The 21655-nt window shown below is 43.9% G+C and overlaps 1 protein-coding gene and 1 long non-coding RNA gene across 7 annotated transcripts in view; one reads left to right on the plus strand and one right to left on the minus strand.

Moving 5' to 3' along the window:
- The window catches only part of ATXN1 (ataxin 1), a 396430-nt gene extending 391815 nt beyond the window's left edge, over positions 1 to 4615 (minus strand). For 4 of the 6 annotated variants that reach the window (XM_036868327.1, XM_036868325.1, XM_036868326.1 and 1 more), the window contains exons 1-2: positions 4501 to 4615; positions 3508 to 3657 (exon numbers count right to left, since the gene is read on the minus strand). The gene's annotated coding sequence lies outside the window, so the exon portion shown is untranslated. Of the gene's footprint in view, positions 1 to 826; positions 1865 to 2243; positions 2559 to 3507; positions 3658 to 4500 lie in introns of those variants that run through there. The other 2 variants (XM_036868329.1, XM_036868330.1) reach the window with 2 other exon arrangements.
- On the plus strand, positions 3885 to 6234 carry LOC118903347. Its single transcript, XR_005021783.1, has 2 exons — positions 3885 to 3971; positions 4555 to 6234. It is a non-coding gene; the product is annotated as an uncharacterized LOC118903347 (long non-coding RNA).
- Positions 6235 to 21655: the final 15421 nt, after the last annotated feature.

Genomic DNA, 21655 nt, shown 5'->3' on the forward strand with positions numbered 1-21655 from the left:
CTTTTCTTTCCTTTTTTGTTTCCGAACAGTGTTATTTTTCTTTGCTCAGCAGGCTTAATAAGGTGGTCCCCTAATGCAAACAGCAGAATGCTGCTCTCTAAATTATTAAATGCCCATGAAATTATATTCCCAAATAGAGTACAAGTTATTGTGCAAAAGCACCATACATTTCTACCAGCTATAGGCCTGCATCATCCCTTACCTGAGACAAAAACCTTTTAACCTACTACCACAAAGGTAAGGATCATGGCCAAGAAATCCAAGTTAAGAATGAATACATTCAGAATGACTGCCTACTGTCAGTAGCATTTTTTTGCTATTATGACGGCCGTCCAGTTTTCAAATCTGACAATGGGGATATCCTTCTGGAATAAATTACTTCCGCTGAATAAATCCTTTAGAAAACCCAGTTGTGACTACTGGCAACTTGAGTTCTAAAGGATGACTTCTTCTGCACTTGAAAGGGTTAAGTGCCTGCAAGGCCAAAGGCACCAGACAGCCTGCAAAAGAAATGTTGCTTTAGTCAGCTCTGAAAGGTTTCTAACAAGTACCAAATACTTGTTGATCTGTTCACAATAAACACCAGCAGGACGGTCAGGCTCCTCTCACTGTCTGGGGAGGTGCATTTACATACTGCACCCAGTAAGCACAGCTTGTTGGTCTCCTTTATAAAAGTTGAGTAACTAGAAGCATCATTCAGTGTCTCCCGTCCAAAAATGACAGAAAGAAGATGCAGCTGAAATAGTAAAGTCTCTCATCTGGCTGGGGCAGCACAAATACTGTGCATGAAACACTTGGGAGTAGTCCAGGCACAAGACAAACCCACCTGAATGGACGGAGGAACACTGTCTGTTGCCATGGCAGCCTGATCTAATTACATGAGTGATCAGAGCTGGAGTAAGTACACCGAAAACCTACACCCGCTGACAGGTATCTACGAGATGAGAAAGGCAGGCAGGCAGAAGGTTCAGGGGAGTCCTTCAACCTCTGCTTTATGTAGAAGGTGGCACTCAAGCCCGGTTATCTGTGGAGCTGCTAAAATATTGACTGATGCAGGCACAGAGGGCAATCAGAGGAGATTAAATGCCAAAGCATTAACCGTTATGGTGCAGTCCCTTTCCAAGAGTTCATTTGCAGGATTTTCTCATCCTTCTCTCTGGTGGTTTCTTCAGGCAAACACTGCATTACAAAAAAAGCTTTAGTGTCAAACTACCTTCACCCACCAAATAAACCACCCGGTGGGCTTAAGACAGGGGCTTCTAGGAACTGCAGGGCTCCTCAGAAACCCAAAAGAAATAGCTTAGCTAACACTGTCGAAAAAGTAACTAGCTGTGCCTAAAAATAACCATCAAGTAACTACCCACTGCTGTGAGCGCTATGTAACGATGATGTTTAAATATTAAGAACAGCCTGCATTATAAAACACAAATGTCAATGAGATGTGACTACAAGATTGGCAAAGAACTTATTTGCATACACACATTCCCGTGCATGCACCAGGATGTGCACGGAGTATGCCACTCTAAGCCATTAATTTTTATTCTGTGGGTTTAATAGGGTCTTCTCATTTTGCTAATTGTATCCTGTGGATCTCACAGGGAAACTAAGAATCTCTTCGGGGACAGAACCAGTTTGTAGGAGTCCCTACTGCACAGCATACGGTAAACAAAATAAAAATAGCTTGCCGTTCTCGTTAGCCACATCGCGCATTATATAACCAGCTTCCGACTGGCTTTTTTTTTTTTCCCCCCTTACTACTCTTCAGCAATTTCCCAATCTCCCGAAGTATTTATATTACCCTCTTATCTGTAGGATTATATACTAAGAAAGCAAAACAAAACAGAGCAGCCACGGGATTGAACCAAACCCCACAGTCCTTGGAAACTGATTTTTTTGTTTGTTTTCTGGCAGGATCTCCACCCCCACCCTACTTCCACCCCCCGCTAAGGTTCTTGCTCAATCTGCCTCGAAAACCTGAATTGTTTCATCGCTTCCAGTCAGCCCCCTACGTGGTCTGAAATAAAATGAAAGCAGCAGCCGCGGAGTTCAGGAAGGCGGCCTGAAGGCGGGGGGGTGGCCGAGAAGGGGTCGGGGCGGTGCGGAGTCAGCCAAGTGGCCACAGAGGGGGCCCCCTCCCCACCGCCACGGCCTCGGCCGCCCCCTCCCCCGCGCGCGCGCGCACACACTCACAATCGCACGCACTCACTCACTCACACTCGCGCCGCGCTCCGCCACCGCCTCACCTCTTGCTCAGCCCGGCCGGCCCCCTGCCCCGCCCCGCCCCCTGCGGGACCGGCCTGCGCGCAGCGCTGGAACCACGTAGGAGGTGGCGGCTGCGGTCGCAGGAGTGGCGGAGCCTCCGGCCCGGCCCGGCCCAGAGTGAGCGAGCAGTGGGGCTCCAGGGCGCATCCCAGTCCCCGCAGCGCCTCCGCCGCCGCCGCCGCCGCCGCCGCCACCTCCTCCTTCCCCTCCTCCCGGCTTCATTCACCCTCCCAGCAGCCGTACAGCCGTTCACTCCGGCGCGGGCAGGGCAGCGCCTGCCACGGCTCCTCGGCTCCGGCCGCGGGAGCTGGCGGGGGCGCCGGCCCGGGCTGGGGCGCTCGCGGGCTCCCGGCTCCGGGCCGCTGCGACGGCTGCACATGATCAGGAAGCTGCCGTACCAACAGGGCGGCGGCGGCGGCGGCGGCAGCTGCAGCCAGGGCCGCCACCGCCACTCCGGCCGCGCTCCCGGCACCGCACACCCGCTCCCCCAGCACCCACCCCTCAGCGTCCCCCGCTCTCCCACCGCTCTGCGGCTGGCCACGCGCGCGAAGTCCCGGCGCGGCCGCAGGCGCAGACCCTTCCCGGTCCGCAGCCGCACGCCCGGCCAGGCCGGCCTCCGCGGGGAGACCCCCCACCACGGGGCTCCGAGGCCAGGCGGCCCCCGCGGGCAAGCCCAGCCCTTCTCCAGACCCGCTCATTCTCGCCGCCCTCTTCGGGGAGAGGAGTGAGGAGGGGGCGGCGGGAGAAGGAGGCAGCGCGACCCCCGGCCTCCGCCTCCCCCTGCGCCACCTCCAGGGAGGAGGACATGGCTCTCCGCACTCGCGGCCGGACCGGCAGCCGCCGTAGCGGGGCGCCGCCGCCGCTCTCCCCGCCCGCCCGTGCCCCCAGCCCGGGCGCGCCCCCTCGCCTGGCGGGCGCCCACCCAGCCCCTGCAGCCCTCCTGCTAGTTGTCCCTGCTCCCAGAGCGGGGATGTCGGCCCGGGAAGCTGGAGCCGGGGAAGGGTGTATGTACACACACACACACAAACACACACCACACCACAACACAACGCGTCGATTTCCTTCGCTCCTCTTCCAGCTGTTTTCCGTGCCGCCGAATGGGGTTTGGGGTTTGTTTGCTGGTTGTTGCTTTTGCCCCTCTAGGGAGAGCGGGGGTAGGGGGGGATCTCAATCTAAATCATGGGAGAAGGAGATGGGGGAGGGGGGAGAGAAAGAATCGGAGGAGAAAAAAAAATAGCCACTTACTGTAAAGTGTAAATGGATCTGGGGTTGCGTGGGGAAGGGGGGGCAGAGGGAGAAAAACAGTGTCTTGCGGCTGCTGTAGCTCTGGCTGCTGCTCCACGGGGCTTGTTTTGGATCCCCCTGCAGTGAAACAGGTCCTGTACGGCTCCGCCACTGTAGTAGAAATGATGTCTGCGGTATACTCTGCTCTCTCCTCCTCCTCCTCCTCCTCCTCCCCCCGCTCCTCTCCCCTCCCTCCTCCCTCCGCCCGCCCTCCCTCGCGCTCTCTCGCGCTCGCTCGCTAGCTCGCTCCAGTATGTAAATGTGTAATAGAAGCCAAATATGGAGCAGTTGGCTGCCGCCGCCGCAGCTCTGGGATCCGACTTCGGGGGGGCGGGGGGGGGCACCCTCCGGCGGGCGGCGGGGCGAGCAGCTCTGAGCACAGCGAGCGCACAGCGCGGCGGCCGGTCCGCGCCCTTAACCCTTCGGTGCGCGCAGCCCGGGCTCGGAGGCCCCCGGGGAGGCGGGCGCGTTTCCCCAAGACCGGCTCGGGATCGAGGGCCGCGGGGCGGGAGGGGTGACCGGGGCTGGAGGGGACAGTGCTTTCAGGTTTGGGAAAGGGGCGGGGAGCTGAAGCGATGAGGTAATTTTAGCGGTGACCGGTAGGTCCTCGCGCGCCTTCCCGGGTCCCTGCATCTAGTTGGAGGGGACAGAGCGACAGCGGGGTGCAACTCAGGGACCCTGGAGGACTCTCCGAGGGCTGTCGAGCTGCAAGTCGGAGCCCATGAAATACCCCAAGTGGGAGAGGAGGTGGGCCAATTCTGATCCCGACGTTCCCTTCGTCCTGGGCGCGCCGACAAGCGTCTAAGAGGGCTGACTCCGATCTTCACGCATGTTAACCCTCAAACCGGTTTAGCCTCAGCGTTCCGGAAGCCAGCCCACCGAGCCGCGGGGATTGCCTTGGCGTGCAACTCAGGAAAGTTTTAAGGGTCCCCCTGTCTGCACGTGCACCCTCACCTTTCCTGCCTACGAAAGCTGGTGACCTCCCTGCTCTCCTTTCTCTTTCTGCAGGTCCGGAAATCTGCTTTGGGTATGGAACTACCCAGCTTTACCCTGGGTAGACGATCCGCGCACTCCTCTCGCCGCTAATTCGGGATCATTAATTTCATCGGAAATGAGGCAACCAGTGTAGGAGATAGAGAAAGCAAACCGAGCATCAGATGGCAGTTCTCGTGAATCCGCGCTGGAGAACTTCCTCTGGACTCAAATTTAAGTGCGGTTCTCGACTCCTCGCCACCCCGTCCCTCCGTGGGTACCACCGCCAGGCGTTAGCTGGAAGGGAAGGACTCTTCTTTGGAGGGGTGGTACCTGGCCAACAGGTGTGGCACCTGGAGGAAGAGAAGGCACAGCCATGCTAAAGGGAGCTCAGTGCGGCGTTCTCCTGGCTGCAGATAATTCTGGAAGACCGGTAGGTGTCGGGGCAGCATTTGACCTCTTTCAGGTGCTTGGAACCAACTGTCTAGAAATACGATCCTTCCAATGTAAGTTTTTCTCTGGAAGCCTCCATTTGACTGGAAGCTGTATTTGAGAAACCTTTTGGCTGAATTTACTTATGACCTAACGGTTAGTCACCAACTGAAGCAGGATACAGAATCACCAAGAGAAATGTGTCAGCTTTTAAACAACTGTATTGTAGAGCCAAGGTGCTGCAGAAATAAAAATCAGCACCCTAGCTAGGAAGGTGTAGAGCCCCGGAAATCATTTTTTTTCTCACATTTTGAAATACCATGCACATATACATAGCTATTTTGAAAGAACTACTACTACTGTTTACTCGTTTCTACAACTTTTTTTTTTTTTTCACTTAAAAATCAATGATGGTTACAGTTTAAGCCCCAGGTTGGTCTAAAGTGACATTGTTGGTCTCATTACAGCCTCTAGTGGACAATTAAAATCAGTTTCCTGAAAAGGCTCTGCCTGGCGTTGTGTTCCTTGACGAGCATTATCAAGGTGAAGGTTAATATCTCAGAACGTAACCGGGTAGTAATACATCTTTCCCCCCTTGGCAGTGCCGGTTTCTGAAAGGAGCAGGAGCTGCTAGCTCTGCACGAGAAAGACGTATGCTTTTTGAGGCAGGTATTATTATTACTGGCCTGTGAATAAACAGAGAACTTCTGCTCTTCATTTCAGTTTCAGACAGCTTTCATAAAAAAATTAATTCATCTAAAATATTTTTATAACAGAAAATACTGGTTGCCATGTTTTTGGCTTAACTGAGATGTTTTCATTCCAACTCCTAATCTGCAGACTGTCCCATCCACCTCCACCCTATTTTTAGACATTTTACATTTAGAGAATTTGGGGTTAAAAAAAAGAGCAATATTTTCATTATTAAACTGATGCAGTTAATTTATTTTAACAACCTTCAACACATTAAAACACATAACTCAGATTAGAGTTAGTCAATTAATTTAAATGTTCCCTCAAGGAAGCTATATACGTTTATTACCCAAACAGTAAGAACAATTAATAAGAACTGTGTCATTTACTTACTTAGCCATTAAGGTTAAAGCCAGAAACTGCCATTAAAATTTGTAACTATTTCTTCCTGCAAGGTCCAACATAAACATAATACTTATGATACAGTTTCATTACCTTTAGTACTGAAATGTTGTAGTTTCAGATGGCAAAACTTTAAATGTACAGTCACAAATAATTCTTTAAAAACAATACTTTCTCATGCAAAAAAAACCCAAAACAACTCAATGAAAGAAGAGCAGGGTTTTCAAGAAGCCAGTAAGCAAAGATGTAGTACTATGCTCCTGGTCATAAACCTGATACTGTATTCAGGCAAGCGTAAGTCGAACTTTGAAATTAAAGGAAATTGAGAAATAAGGCCGGCTGAGCCATCCTCCTAATCTGGGTTCTGCATTGCTTAAACACTCATATCTATTTCACTGTTTTGGTAATGTCTACTTTTGAAGGTTTAAAATGGCCTATCAAGTATATTTTACATCATACAATTACATATCACATCTTGCTTCTAATAGCATGGTCTTCAAAGCAGCACCAGCAGCATCTGGAAGCTTTTTAGACATTCAGAATGAGAGTTCCACCCCAGACCTACGGAATCCCGATGTGTCTTTCAACCAGCTCCCTCCCCCACCCCCGTCCCCCCCACCCCCCCGCAACCCTCCAGTGATTCTTGAGTGCATTATAGTAGGAAGAACACTGTCTATACTACAGGGCTCTGTCTAGATGAATTTGGCCACAGATGCAGAACTTAATTCTTCTATTTATTCTTTTTTATTCCCTTCCCCTTTTATTAATTTGCACTTTTAAAATGAAAAATTATTACATTTTACGGTTTGGTCAAATAGTACTGCATTTCAGAAGGGCCCGGATTTATGCACAAATCTGCATCATCATTGCCAAGAGAACACTCTGTAAGGAATATACCGGGGTCTTGAACATGAAACTTTTCTTCATGGCAGCAGAGGGAGCACAAGAGTACTTAATAAAGCAAGTGTACGGGCCCTCCAAATTGTAAGGGCTTTTTAAATGTAGTATATGTCTTCATTGGAAGTAGCCTCTTACAGAGTTCAAAGCAAAACAAAGACAAGCAAAGACAAAGGCTCAGCAGCTTGTAACAACTAAATGACTGAATGGATTGGAAGTTAAATAGAATATAGATACAATTATTTAGAGTTTTAGGCTTGAATTCTTAAAAGAAAGTGGACCTCAGTAGTCATACTTGAAAAAGATGCCTTAGCTTTTCTGCAATGAAAAATAAAGAAACACAACACAGAGTAAGGCAAGTGAGAGTCACTCCTGTTTATCTAAAAACCTTGGGGTCAGTTAACCCAATACTACATCAGATAAGTTCACTTCATTTGGAGTCAAATACCTTGGTAAAAGTATAGGTACTTCTCACCATGTTTACTTTCACAGTAATTTTAGGGGTTTATCTTTCATGTTTGCAGTGGGGAGGATTTACATTTCAATTGTACCCATGTAGCTTTTCATACTTTTTACAGTCCTTCCACACTGCATCTTCAAATGCTCCTGGGAGGTGGATAAGACAGGATAAAGCTCAGCCTCAAAAAAGTTTTGGAACTGGCTCGTGCCTGCATAGCATTGGGTCATTCAATAATAACAATAATCCATTGAGTTGTTCAGAAATGAGGGAAATCATAGAGGTTAAAGATCCAGTGGCATGTTCTTTACAGTTTCAAAGATTTTTCCAAGTTATTAGATAGTGAGTATTTAATAAGTGAATATTTAAATGAGACTTATGAATAGAGACAGTCTTCATTCTTGAGCTATGTTTTTTATGTGTTTATCACTTATTTACCACCAGCCATTCATTGTGCATTTACAATAACTAGGCCCTGAGAATATAAAGATGAGTAAGACATTTCCATCTGCAGTGAGTTCACAGCAAAACAAATCTTATCTTTTGAAAAATGTCTGTTTTTACCATGATGAAACTTAAAGATTCATAGTTGATTGATCCAGTACCTCTCAGAATCAGTATATTGATCAGACTTCCAAATATGAGAATCAAATATTAGGATCATTAAAAATTTGGGTGGTGGGAGGGCAACTGTGTAAATCATCAGCAAAATTTATTTATAAAGCTAATATTAATACTGCAAATTTGTAAAACAAACAAAATGTAAAGTTACAACATGTTTTGTCTGAATGCCTTGTCTATCCCCCCCCAAAAAAATCACGTGAGTAAATTTAAATGGTAAACATTTAATTATTTATATCTTCTTAAAAAATTGTTAAAAAGAATTTCCTCCTATGCCAAAGAAAGATTTGCCAAATTTTGGCCTGGAGCAATTTGTTATGGCTGTGTATTAAATACCCCAAAGTTGAATTTTTAAAGCAAACACTGACAGACCTTTAACCATGGTATTATAAGGAGGGTGTTAGCCCACATATGTCATTTAAAAATCTGAGCAAATCATAGTGTGCCTGCAAAACCAATATACTTTCCTTAGATTGTACTTCCAAATAAAGCTGGAGAGACCAGAAAAGCAAAATAAACTAAAAACAGAAGTGAAAACCACTCACACAATAGACTCTGAGGTCAGCTCGCCACACCCAAACTGAAGTCACTGGGCTCTGTTCGAGGCACAGAGACTCTTAAAGGACATGAATCCTTTAAGGAATCCTTTAATCCTTCTGAATCAGCTTTCTTGACCCGCCACCGAACTGTAGGCAGCCCAGGCTTCTGGGTAATGAAAGTGACATCACCAATAGTCAAGAGTGAAATTAAAATCATTGCATTTAAACATCTGCCAACAGTTTATGACTTAACAGTACACACATTAGGCAATTTTAAATAAGATTCTGTCTACAATTAAAAACAAATGCTTTAGTATAGGTCTGTACTGTCCAATATGGCTATTAAGCACTTGAGATGGGTTGTAGTTGTAAAATATACCTTGGATTCTAAAGACTTAGAACATACACACACACACACACACACACACATACATATGCACATATATATATATATTAAATATTAAAATGAAAATATTCTGCATATATTAGGTTAAATAAAAATCTTGTTAAAATTAATTTACCTGTTTCTTTTTACTTTTTAATGTGGCTACTATAAAATTTAAAATGACATGTGTCCATTATATTTCTAATGGACAGCACTGGTATAGACAATGGGGCTGAGAAGGTGAAGGAATTAGTTCTAAGAACCCATAATTGGAGACCTTAGGCATGGCTCTTTGCAGTAGTGTAGTAGTAACTTAGTTACTTTTCTACCTTCCTGAGGTTTCCGCCTTGCAGTATAGAACATGGACCTTACCCCCTGTTAAAATGATCTCTGAGAGTAAGCTATTGGTGAAGGCATAATCTCCTTGGTAGACCTGATGTGGGCCTGGAAAACGAAAATCTGTTAGGCTTATCTGTAAGACTAAAACTTTGTTAGATTCAGTCTCTCGAGGTGGGGTGGGGGAGTCCTCAAATACTTTGCCACCCTGGAAAGCTAATGGAAAACTTGCTCTCTGTTTTAGAAAGCACAAGCCTTCTGAAGTTACAGCTGGTTATGGCTGAATGGTTGGGGGTGATACCTTTTAATGACAGATGGCTTTGGGCATGGATAATGCAAAGTGTACTATTGCTACTTCACTAGAAAACAAATCAAAGCCACCAAAAGAAAATCTGTTTTTTTGTTAAACAGTTTCTAATATATTTAGTATAACAGGACACATCAAAAGGAAACAAGATGATTTTTAACCGCTGTTATTTTGCAAGCAAGACCTAGACACATTTTCACGAATGTAACTATGTCCGACATTGAATGTAATGCAATAACCTATGAAATAACAAGAGTTTATGGTCTTAACCATCTATAGAACATAGTTCTTCTTACCTGAAAAGAAAATGAACAACATTTTAAGGCTTGGAATGAGTGAGTTGAACTTTGCTTGGTATTGGCCAGGAGCATTTGGAAATCTATTAAAAGCATTTCATTAACAACTTGGCATTTTGTTTCCTCAAAAGAAATACATTTTCCAACTTAAAAGCAAAGCCCAAAGCCACCATTGTTTACACTTAAGATAGTGGCAGTTGATGGGTTGTGAGGGTAAAGCTTAGGGTGCCTTCAAACTAAGATCAGGGGCAACAACAGGCTAAAAAACCCCATCAAATCGTTATTCTAACTTCATGACATTAAAATACATAGCTATAAGCTCTCACAGTTACTTTATTTTTCGTGAGTCAATATCGGCTAGGAAAAGCTGATCCAAATGAGGGTCAGGGTTTAAGACAACTGTTTTATGAGGAATTTACCAAGTTTACCCCAAAGAGGAAGAGTCAGAGAAAAATGCATTGGCAAACTTCGCTTTTTGACATAAACAACTAGAGGAGACTGTCCGTGTCGGGATTTCAGCAGGGGTTGTCAGGCAGTTTGGTATTTGCAGAACCCCTGTCCGTCAGGCCTCTCCAAAGTATAACTGCTGGGCAACTTTGGGGAGCTCTCAAGACTGATGACTGAAGATCCGGATTTGCTTTGTGCCGTGGCACAGACATGAAGTGATAGCTCCTGTCACAGATGCTTTCTGACAGAGCAGAATAACAGCACTCAGACTTCAACTGTAAATTACAAACAATCCCTTTTTAAGTACAAAATGAATGCACAGAATGGAAGACCCTGTCAGCTAGAATGTGAGTAAATCAAGTAGGAGAAGACAAATTGTTCTCTCATACCACTACAGCCAGATTCTTATGCTGCTAACCGTACTGTCATGGGAGAGCTTTTCTTCTTTGTCAGATAAAAAGAGAAATTAATCCTCCATTGTAATTCTAATCAATGTGCCAGGTATCATCGGCTGCATCTCCTCCGAAAGCCAATCAAGTTACAAGGTGATGCCTTCCAACCCCTCCCCCATCTCTGGTTTAAAAGTTGTAGCTGAAATACCAATAGTAAGAACATGTGACCCCAGCACTCCCAGCCGGAGCTTTTCTGCAGTCAATTTCATAATGACTTTGCTCCGCCTCTCCGCTCAGCACTTCCTTCCCCCTCACTCTCCTCTCTCCCCCACCCCCAGCAATGAATCATCCTGCATTTAAAGAGACTTAGATGACCCAGTGTGAACTTTACAGGCACCCTGTACATTCTTATGCCAAAAAAGGGAGTTGCTCTGTGACAGAAACCTAGGCAGATCCCGATGCAGATCTCAGAAGTGGGGAGCTTGGGTGCTTATCTAGGAAGATCAGTGAGGAGTTAATTTTCCTAGATGCTGGTAGGGATTCAGAATTGCCTATCGCAGTTCACGATCAGGTTTTTAAGAACCCAGTTCAGCTCTTTGTGCAGAAAGGAATATATCAGAGACAAAAATGTTGGCAGATCTCCTTTATGCAATCAGGGCAGAGGAATTTATACCACATCAGCCTTTTGATTTCTTCAGATCTGGCTGAGGGTGGGGTTTCCATATTTGTGCTTTGGCAAATGTGTCCAAGAATGAACTCCGCCTTAGAGATGCTCCTAATGTTCTTTCAGGTTACTGTGTGCTGATTTGTGCATTTAATATTAAAACCAGAAACATTCTTGCCCCTTCATTTCTTTAATACCGTTTCTGAGTAATACAGATTAAGTAGACAATCGGGGCCTTGCTTTTAGAGAATTTTCACCCTACTTAAGACGGTAAAGAGTAGTGGATCACCTAGATAACATTGTGCTTTTGCATATACTTTCTCTCTACCTGGGAAGCCCTTCTTTGCATGGGGATCTTTCTCCACCTTCCAGGATCCAGCTCAAGCACCAACACTTCTGCGAAGGCTTCCCCCTGATTATCACAAGAGTTTGCAGCTCTGCCCAATGTGTGAGTCACAGAAGTGCTATTTTCTTATTCTTTTTATTTATACAATATATATTTTTTAACTCTGACAGAAAAAAATCAGGGCCATAAGCACAGATGGAGATTATCCTAAGTGAGAGCGTCTCTTATCTAATATTTCCTGTTACTCCCAAACCCATTTGACCTCCACTTACGATTTCCCATGTAACTGTTTTCCTTTTCTTGCTCCATTTCTGTGGCTCCCCCCACTGGTCACTTCTCCACGTGAGGCCTGGAGTCATGTTAGCCATGATAGTACCAATACACAAAAGTTTCAGTGGAATAGGAAAGTTGTCAAGAGAGTTCTAGAACCACCTCCCCATCCTCCCAGAAACATCTGGCCTCTGGCCCAGAGGCACAGACGTTGCTGCAGGTCTGAGAGAGGGTGGTGTCCTCCCAGACTGGGCCTCAGCTCAAAGGTCTTCCCAGGGCTCCTCGGCTCCTTCTACTGGTGCCAGCATGCACCTGCAGCTCTCCTCTTCAGAAGTGGCATTTCAATGTGTGGAGTGGGGTGAGGAAAAGACTAAAAAAGCCAAATCAATTGTTTGGCACGGAGGAGGAAATACAACCCAAAAAACTGCTGCTTTTTTTTTTAAACTGTTCATTCGAGTCTTATAAAAAGTGCTTGTCAATACCTCAGTCTTTCTGAGTCTCATCTTTCAAAAACACAACTGGAAGCTCATTGGTTTTACGAGGTTTTCCCCAGCAGGTGGAGGGAGGCCTTACATTTAAGCCCAGAATCCCGAGGTATCTCCTCTCTAACAGTCACCGAGAGACGGACCATACGGTTCTTGCACACACGTCTCAGGAAATGGCAGCTCCATCCTTCCAACCGCTCAGGCCACAAAGCATCTGGACTCCTCTCTGTCTTTCACACCCCACATCCAATCTGCCCCAAAATCCAGTTGGCTCTCCCTTCTGTATCCAGAAGCTGACCATTTCTCACCTTTTGGGCTGCTACCGCTGGAGATGAACCACCACCACCCTTCATCAGGATGACTGCACTGACCTCCTAACTCATCTCTCTGCTTCCACCGTGTCCGGCTCAGGCCATAGTTGAGCATCTGCATGAGGTGATGCCACAGCTCTGCTCCAAAGCATCTGATGTCTCTCTTTGACTTGGAGTCAAAATCAAAATCCTCCCATGGCCTGCAAGGCCCCACACAGTCAGGGTGCCCTCTGTCTTCCAGATGCCCTCTGTCTTCCAGATGCCATGTCCGTCCTCTCTCCCCTCCCTCCTACAGCTCCAGCCCCAAACAAGCCAGGTGCTTCCTTGCCTCAGGGCCTTTCTACTTCCTGATCCCTCACTTGGAATGCTTCTCCCTGAATATCCACATGGCTCACTCCCTCGCCTTCTTCAGTCTTTTTTTCTTAAAAAAAAAAAAAAACAAACAAAAAACCTCCCAGTGAAGCCTGCTCTGACCACCCTACTTAAAACTGTACCCCCTGACTTTCCTGATCCACCTGGCTCTGCTCTATTATTCCATCAGCAGAACATTCAGAGTCATTTTCTTTAGTTTGTTTATTGTCAGGAGAGCAGAGGTTGTGTCTGTCTTATTCACTGATAAACCCCAAACATCTAGAACAGTCCTTGGCACATGACAGATACCCACTAAAGATTCATCAACCATTAAATGAATTAATGAATCAGTAATATTTTTCAGGACCTACTATGTGCAAAGCCTTAAGCTCCAACACAACAATTCCCTCATTAGAAGCTAATCCAAAACCAATGCATCTTGTCCACACTATGGTATATATTCTATTTACTTGATCTTTGACTTAATTATATCTGGTATACCTATTAAGACTGAGTTGGAATGAGCTGAATTTCACATTCAGACTCAGATTTGTGAAGAACTTTTAAAAACAAAATTTGAAACCAGAATTGAAAATCATGTACAAACGTGACAGCAAGGTTTGAGAACAAACAGAAAGTAGCACAGCTACAGCTTCCAATAATCATAGTTTTTAAAAGCTACCATTTATCAAGCTCTTATTCTATGCCAGGCAGCGTGGTAAGGGTTTTGCAGATGTCGTTTCATCTAAATCCCCACCACAATCCGGTGAGGTGAAGATCATGCTTCCCATTTCTTAGATGGTCAAACTGAGGCTTGGAGTTTAAAGGACCTGCCCAAGGTCCAAGGTCACCCAGCACTGGTTTCAAGGTGAAGTTATCCACCTACGTAGCCTGAGAATTTTTAACAAGTCATTACCTGAATGAAATAGGCCAGGTGGAGTCATAACACTGCATTGTAATATTTTGGCTAAAGCAACTTTTTTTTTTTCAATTATTTATTTATTTATTTATGGCTGTGTTGGGTCTTTGTTTCTGTGCGAGGGCTTTCTCTGGTTGCAGCAAGCGGGGGCCACTCTTCATCGCGGTGCGCGGGCCTCTCACTGTCGCGGCCTCTCTTGTTGCGGAGCACAGGCTCCAGACGCGCAGGCTCAGTAGTTGTGGCTCACAGGCCTAGTTGCTCCGCGGCATGTGGGATCTTCCCAGACCAGGGCTCGAACCCGTGTCCCCTGCATTGGCAGGCAGATTCTCAACCACTGCACCACCAGGGAAGCCCCTAAAGCAACATTTTTAATACTAATCTCTATTAGATTTTATTTTTGAGTGAATAATACATGTATCCCAGAAATTAAAGCTAGTGATTCTTATTGAGGATTGAATATTCCTACATAAACCAAGGGGCTTCAGAGCAACCTAACTGGTTACCCAACTAACAAAACTATACTCCAGCTTATGATTTTTTATCCACACTGCTACATGGCTGGAATGACTCTCACTTGAAGTCCATGGTCACATTCCGAGGACCCTTTCCTATTAGAAATCGTGACTCAAATCTGGCACGTCCCATCACAGTAAGGTCTAAATAGATTGTAAAGGGCCCACATGAATTCCCACGCCTAACTGAAGGACTTAATTTCCTTTCAGTTGACCTGTGTTTGACTTCTCTTGTTCCACCCTTGAACTTCCCAGAGGCCACTGTGACCAGAACTCAGGTGTAGGATCTGAAAGTAACCTGGCCACACAAAAAAGTATAAAACACTACCACCTCTTCACAGACTCACTCCACTTTATATTTGAGGGAAACGATCCTGGAAGCGGAAATACTTCGAGAGTTCAACAGTCTGGGAAATTTAAAGGAGGGGGGAAAAAAGCCCTGCATTTCCAAAGATCTGAAGACAGAACTCTGCTCTCTGAGGACAGCAGGAAGTAAGAAGACCCGATTCGTGGCTTCAGGAGAGGAAAAGAAAAGAGCCCCACAAGGAAACTACCAACAGATGGTAAATACATTTTTAATTCTTCTGTCATACTGTGTGGACTTGTACACATTTGTCCTGCTGTGTTAGGCTCCCAAAATAGCTAGCCATGGAATTGCAGAACAGTTCGGCTGCAATTTGAGATTTAGGAAACCGTGCTGGCTGACAAAACAGGAAGGGCTCATAGTAGGATGGAGTGGATTTGCTCCCAGTTTGCAGCTCCTCCATGTGGCATCCGCTGTAGTTCTTAGTGCAGGAAGATTCTCTCACATGTCAGGTCTCATTGATGATGTCTTAAAACGTACTATTTCAAATTGTCCTCCGAGCTCGTAGTATTAAACGTTGACATGATCCACGTGGTAACTCTCAAAGGTTAAAAGGAGTGTGATCCATTTATTTATGGATTCTAAATTTTCCAGGGAGCATCACAAACATATATGGCAGCCTGGAGCTCTATACTTAGCCATTCTCATACTTTTCATTTTGGCATAATGTTTCCATAGAATATCATGGGAATTCCAATGCCAGAAAAAGGACCAAATATGATAATGGATTGCTCTAAGAGGAACCTAAGGAGATAGGATGCTAAAGCATATTCAGTTGACTCCGCATCTAAGACGTGACCTGAGATGGGTACCAGGAAATGAGTTAGGTTCCCAGTCCCAACACCGTCTCCCAGTGCATCAGCAAGAAAGAAAAAGTGTTGATGAATCCAAGTGGATGTGGAATAATGGGGAGAGGGTGGTCTGTTACTTAATTGTGGTCTAGAAATATCACTTACGCAACTACTAGACCTGGAAGGATCCTTACAGAATCTAGTTTTTTTTTTTTTTTTTTTTTTTTCCATTTTATAGACAGGAATCTCCGCCAAAGAGTTGCAGGAAATTGGCAGAGTTTATACAACTGGTTGATGGCAGATTCAGTACTGGAACCCAAGACATCTATTTCTCAGTTCAATGTTTGTTCTGCTTTAGCACCCACAGAAGGTGGACATTTCTGTGATAAGCAAGATCCAATTCTAGAAGACCTTTCTCATAGTAATCTTCACTCTTGGGTTTTTATAAAGCAAGATGATGGAATCTCTGACTGGTCTATGAATGTTTGGGAAACTGGTAGATACTCTTTATAGCTAAGGTTTCAAGCTTAAATATATTTGTTAATTTCTGTTCTAAACCCCTGTGGATTGTGTCTAGATTATATAGCTATCACACAATCTGGCACAGCTGGGATCCTCTTGTCATGAAATAGCAGGGAAGATTGGTACATAGGGATTAAAAAGCATTGGCAAAAGAGAACAGGGAGTCTTATGCAATAACTTCCTACCCTGAGCCTTTCTAGTTGAAGAATTTCTCCTAGCCTCGATTCAAGAGAAGGGTGGGTGGGAACGAAAGGGGATTTTTATCTTTTTAGTGAAAGAAAGGGTACAAAAACACTTAAGAACTGCTCAATTTGATAAAATCTTGATTTTGCTTAGTTTAAGTTTCTACAAGACTGATTATATTCTTGTTCAAATGACCTATACATTCATAGATAATTTTTCCAGTGGGTACATATGTTTACTAATAAAAACTATTCTCAATCAGCTATTTAAGAAATGTTATTTTTTCCTGTTTTTTTTTTTTTTTTTAAGAAAGTTAATCGGTAAGCTTCATAGCTACTTTAGCAATAAGGTCTCCTAAATTTGGCAGTTCTGTTCAGCATTTTGATTTGTTGTTTCTGCTTGTGATTTCATCAATGTTCTTTTCTATTTTTGTGGTGGAGAAATTTTTACCTGTTGTGTTTAAACATGGCATTCTTTGCTTTGAGAATCAATTTGACCATTTTGACTCCTCTGGCTAATTTTACTATCTCCATTGTCTAGTTACAGATTTGTGGGTGGGGGAGGGTAGAATTAAGTGAATTCTTTGGAGGAGAGCAGTAATGAAGGCACACTTTAGGTTATTTCATTCCTGTGATCCAAATTTGATTATCTAGCTAATATCACTAGGGACATTTGCAGCTTTAATAATTACATCTCAAGGCCTAAAGAAAAAAAAAAGAAGAAAAATTACATTTACTACACATTCACATGCAGCCTTTCAGAGAGTTACCATCTGAAAGCCTGTTTGGCTGCTTTAAGAAAATAGATTGATATCAAGATTCTGCTTTAAGAGTTCAAGCTCAGTTGACTCTTTGTTCTTTAAAAAAAAAAAAAAAAGCTAGATTTCAACAACTGTTTTGTGTAGAAGGGTTTAGCATTGCTTATCTGAAAGAGTAAAAAATCTAAGCTATTGATTTTACCTTTCCTTTTGGAGGACAGTTTTAGGATTTCTTTTTCCCCTAGAAAGTTTTGAGGCTGTGATTCATGTTAAAAGTGCCCTGTTCCATTATATACCAACACAGCTTTGAAGCTGTCTCTGCTTCTAGGTCAAGGGCTCTCCCTGTGGCCAGATGCCAGTTTTATCCTTGGACTCTCATGATCCTCAGAAATAAATCAACTTTCCAGTAAAATCCTGTGACAGCTCTGTTTTACATAAAAGTACGCAGCCTGGGGATGTGATACTGTTTTGTGTTTTAGATGGAGAAGAAGGCAAAGAAAACATCCATTATCAATGAGAGACAATTCCAAGTGGAGCCATTTTTACGGAAATCAGAGGGCAGCTGGGTCGGGGGCGGGGCGGAGGTACCACATTCATTCTCCCTGCAGCATCTCTAACCCAAAAGCTTATTATTTGCGCAGAAACAAAAATACAAATGACTGTAAAGTGTTCTAATCCACATGTGGCATGGGTCAATACAGTCCATGAGTTGAAAAAGTGCTGAGTAGGTCAGCTCTCTTAGGTCAGTATTTCTTCCTTGCGGCAAGAAAAGAAAAAAATGAACGAATTATTGCTACGCATATCAACGCAGATGAATCTCACAATATTGGAAAATAAAAGAGGCTACACACAAAATAAGGTATGCTGTATCGTTCCATTTCTATAAATTTCAAAACCACACAAGAGTAATCTATTGTTTTAGCACTAAATATATAGTTTACCTTTGATGAGGAGGGAAAGGATTGTGTCAGAAGGGGGCATGAAGATGGCTTCTAGGGTGCCAGAAAATTCTATTTCTTGACCTGGGTGGTGGATACAGAGGTGGGTTCTCTTTGTGATAATCCATTAAGCCATACATCTGTGATCTGTGCCTTTTTTCTGTAAGAATGATTTACTTCAATTTAAAAGTTTAAAAATAATATCCCTATTGGGAAAGACAAATTTAAGAAATATTAGAAAAGCATTTTGCCTAATTAAACCAATGGATATTTATTACAGAGAAAAATAGAAAATTCAGATGAGCTAGAGAAAAATATGCACAAAACTTCAGTGTAGGGCAATGGGGACACTCCTACACTGTTATAGGAAGTGTTCATTGCTACTGCAGTGTTTGGTTAACTCTCTGGCATTATCTATTAAAGATATGCGTATCTGGTGACCCAGATTCCCACTCCTGGGTATATATCCAATAGAAATATGTGCATGTGAGCACCAAAAGAATAGCAACTCTATTCATGATAGCCCCAAACCGAAAACAAGCCAAACTGTCCCTCAGCAGTACAGTGGATAAAGTGTGGTATATCTAACCTTGGAATAGCATACAGCACTGAAAATGAATGAACCACAATACCCTTAGCATGGATGAAACTTAGAAACCTAATGTTAAAAGACCGAAAGCTAATGCTCAAAGATAGAGATTAAAAAATCGTTATGTTCCCATTTACTTAAAGTTCAAAAAACAGGAAAAGATAAATACATATAAGCATCAATATACACTTAGGTGGTAAAACTAAAGAAAAGAAAAAAAAGAGGTTATTATAAAAGTAAGGGCAGCGGGGAGAGAGTGTGTTGTGAGTGGGAAGGGGCAGATGGAGGGCCCCTGGGCCATATTCTGTTTATTGATCTGAGTAGTGGTTAAGCGAGGGTTCACTTAATAAAAATTTATTAAATTATACTTTTATGTATCATGCACTTTCCCTAACGTGTGTCATATTTCACAATAAAAAGGGTATAAAAATCGCATGAAATCCAATTACTCAGAGATAGTTATCACTTTAACACCTTGATATGTATATTCCCAGACCTTCTTTAATGCAATATATACATCTTATCCACATTGCTTTGTAGCCTTTAATTTTTTTTCTTTAATTATAGGATCTCCCAGAAGAAACTCTTTGGGTTTTTTGTTTTTTGTTTTTTTTCAATTCCCATTTAAGTTTAACTAAAAGTAAGTATCATACAAGCTTTATGCCCCTCTGGAAGGCTAAAGCCATGGGGTGGCTTTCAGGAAATTAGGTGGCTTTAACCTAAGCTACAGTGATTCATAAACCAATCTGCAGGATTTTGCCATAGCTCATGGGAGACTTTTCCTTCTCTGTTAACAATGCCGCTGCTTCAGAAGAGAACAGCCTCTCTCCACCTCTTCAGTGCTATCTTTTCAAAAGGAAAGCCCAGGCAATGAGGGGAAAGGCTAGTAGGGGAGTGGTCCGGAGGCTTGGCGGGAGGAGGGGGTCACCCTAAAATGTATTCCATTACTCGTCATGCTGCGCCTGGCCTAGGAAACATTATAAAGTATTGAAATCGATCAAAAAATGATCAGGGTGCTTTTTTAAAAACCAGCAAGTAGTTCCTTTGCTTTTCTTGCCCTGGGGGCAGTAAAGTTTTCTTCCCTCTGCCTGGAACATGCTGCCCTTCCCCCTCGCCCTATCAGCAAGCATCCTCCACTGTTTTTACCTTTTAAATCATCTGCATATTTCATCCTCTTCATCATGACATGGTTGAAGAAACCTTCTATGACCATCCAAGCCTGGGCGGTGACCCCACGAGAGCCCCATGGCACCCTGGACTTACCACATCACAGCACTGGTCACACCTTATTTTGAAAGTGCCTATTTTCTTGTCCACAAATACTCTGCTAATCTGTAAGCTTCATGCATGCAAGGACAGTGTCTGTTTCACCATCGTGACTCCAGTCTCTAGTACATATTGGCACCCAATAAATATAGTCATTGAATGGATGAAAAACAGTTGTGAAATGAGATGTGGCGTGGGGAGAGGAGTTGTGATTTAAACTATGCTTTCCCAACTCACTTATTTCACCTGTTGGAACACAAATGGCTTCAAAGAGTCCAGTCAAACCAACACAAGATGGTTCAAAACTCTAAAATCTACAACTGCTTAATTTCAAATACTTACTAGTAATAGCAGTTTGCATTTGTATCTTGTTTAATATCTCATTAAGCAGTTTCACATATTTCATACAATTCCAACAACAAATCCTCCGAGTTGAACTGGGGGAGCTATTAATATCACCGCTTTATAAATCAGAAAACTTCTGAGAGGGTTTAAGTAACTAGCCTCACATTATATGATTATTTTTTAGTGTAAGCCAGGAACTGGCGACCCCTTAGGGCTGCAAGTGGAAACACATTCAGTGTATACCACATACGGATATATATATATATCTATATTTTGTATAGATATATTTTTAGGGAGTAGGGACATAAAATAAATATGTGACACCATTCTGATTTTTTATCTTTCAGAAGATATTTCCCTTTTTTCAAAGCATTTATTTATTTTTTTTTTTTTTTTTTTTTTTTAATTTATTTATTTATTTATTTTTGGCTGTGCTGGGTCTTCGGTTCGTGCGAGGGCTTTCTCCAGTTGCGGCAAGTGGGGGCCACTCTTCATCGCGGTGCGGGGACCGCTCTTCATCGCGGTGCGCGGGCCTTTCACTATCGCGGCCCCTCCCGTTGCGGGGCACAGGCTCCAGACGCGCAGGCTCAGTAGTTGTGGCTCACGGGCCCAGTTGCTCCGCGGCATGTGGGATCTTCCCAGACCAGGGCTCAAACCCGTGTCCCCTGCATTGGCAGGCAGGTTCTCAACCACTGCGCCACCAGGGAAGCCCTGTTACACCATTTTAATAACTCTGACTACATATTAAGTCTTGAGCTTTTCTAGAGTGAGAACTCCCCTCCCACACTCTACTCCTTTTCTTTTTTCCCCACTCTATTCTTTTTTTTTCTTTTTTTAACATCTTTATTGGAGTACAATTGCTTTAAAATGTTGTGTTGGTTTTTGCTGTATAACAAAGTGAATCAGCTATATGTAGACATATATCCCCATATCCCCTACGTCTTACATCTCCTTCCCACCCTCCCTATCCCACCCCTCTAGGTGGTCACAAAGCACCGAGCTGATCTCCCTGTGCTATGCAGCTGCTTCTCACTAGCTATCTATTTTACATTTGGTAGTGTATATATGTCCATGCCACTCTCCTCGTCCCAGCTTACCCTTCCCACTCCCCGTGTCCTCAAATCCATTCTCTACATCTGCATCTTTATTCCTGTCCTGCCCCTAGGTTCTTCAGAACCTTTTTTTTTTTTTTTTTTTTGTAGATGCCATATATATGTGTTAGCATACGGTATTTGTTTTTCTCCTTCTGACTTACTTCACTCTGTATGACAGACTCTAGGTCCATCCACCTCACTACAAATAACTCAATTTCGTTTCTTT

This window comes from Balaenoptera musculus, chromosome 11 (genome assembly GCF_009873245.2).
Source record: "Balaenoptera musculus isolate JJ_BM4_2016_0621 chromosome 11, mBalMus1.pri.v3, whole genome shotgun sequence".
Classification (NCBI taxonomy): domain Eukaryota; kingdom Metazoa; phylum Chordata; class Mammalia; order Artiodactyla; family Balaenopteridae; genus Balaenoptera; species Balaenoptera musculus.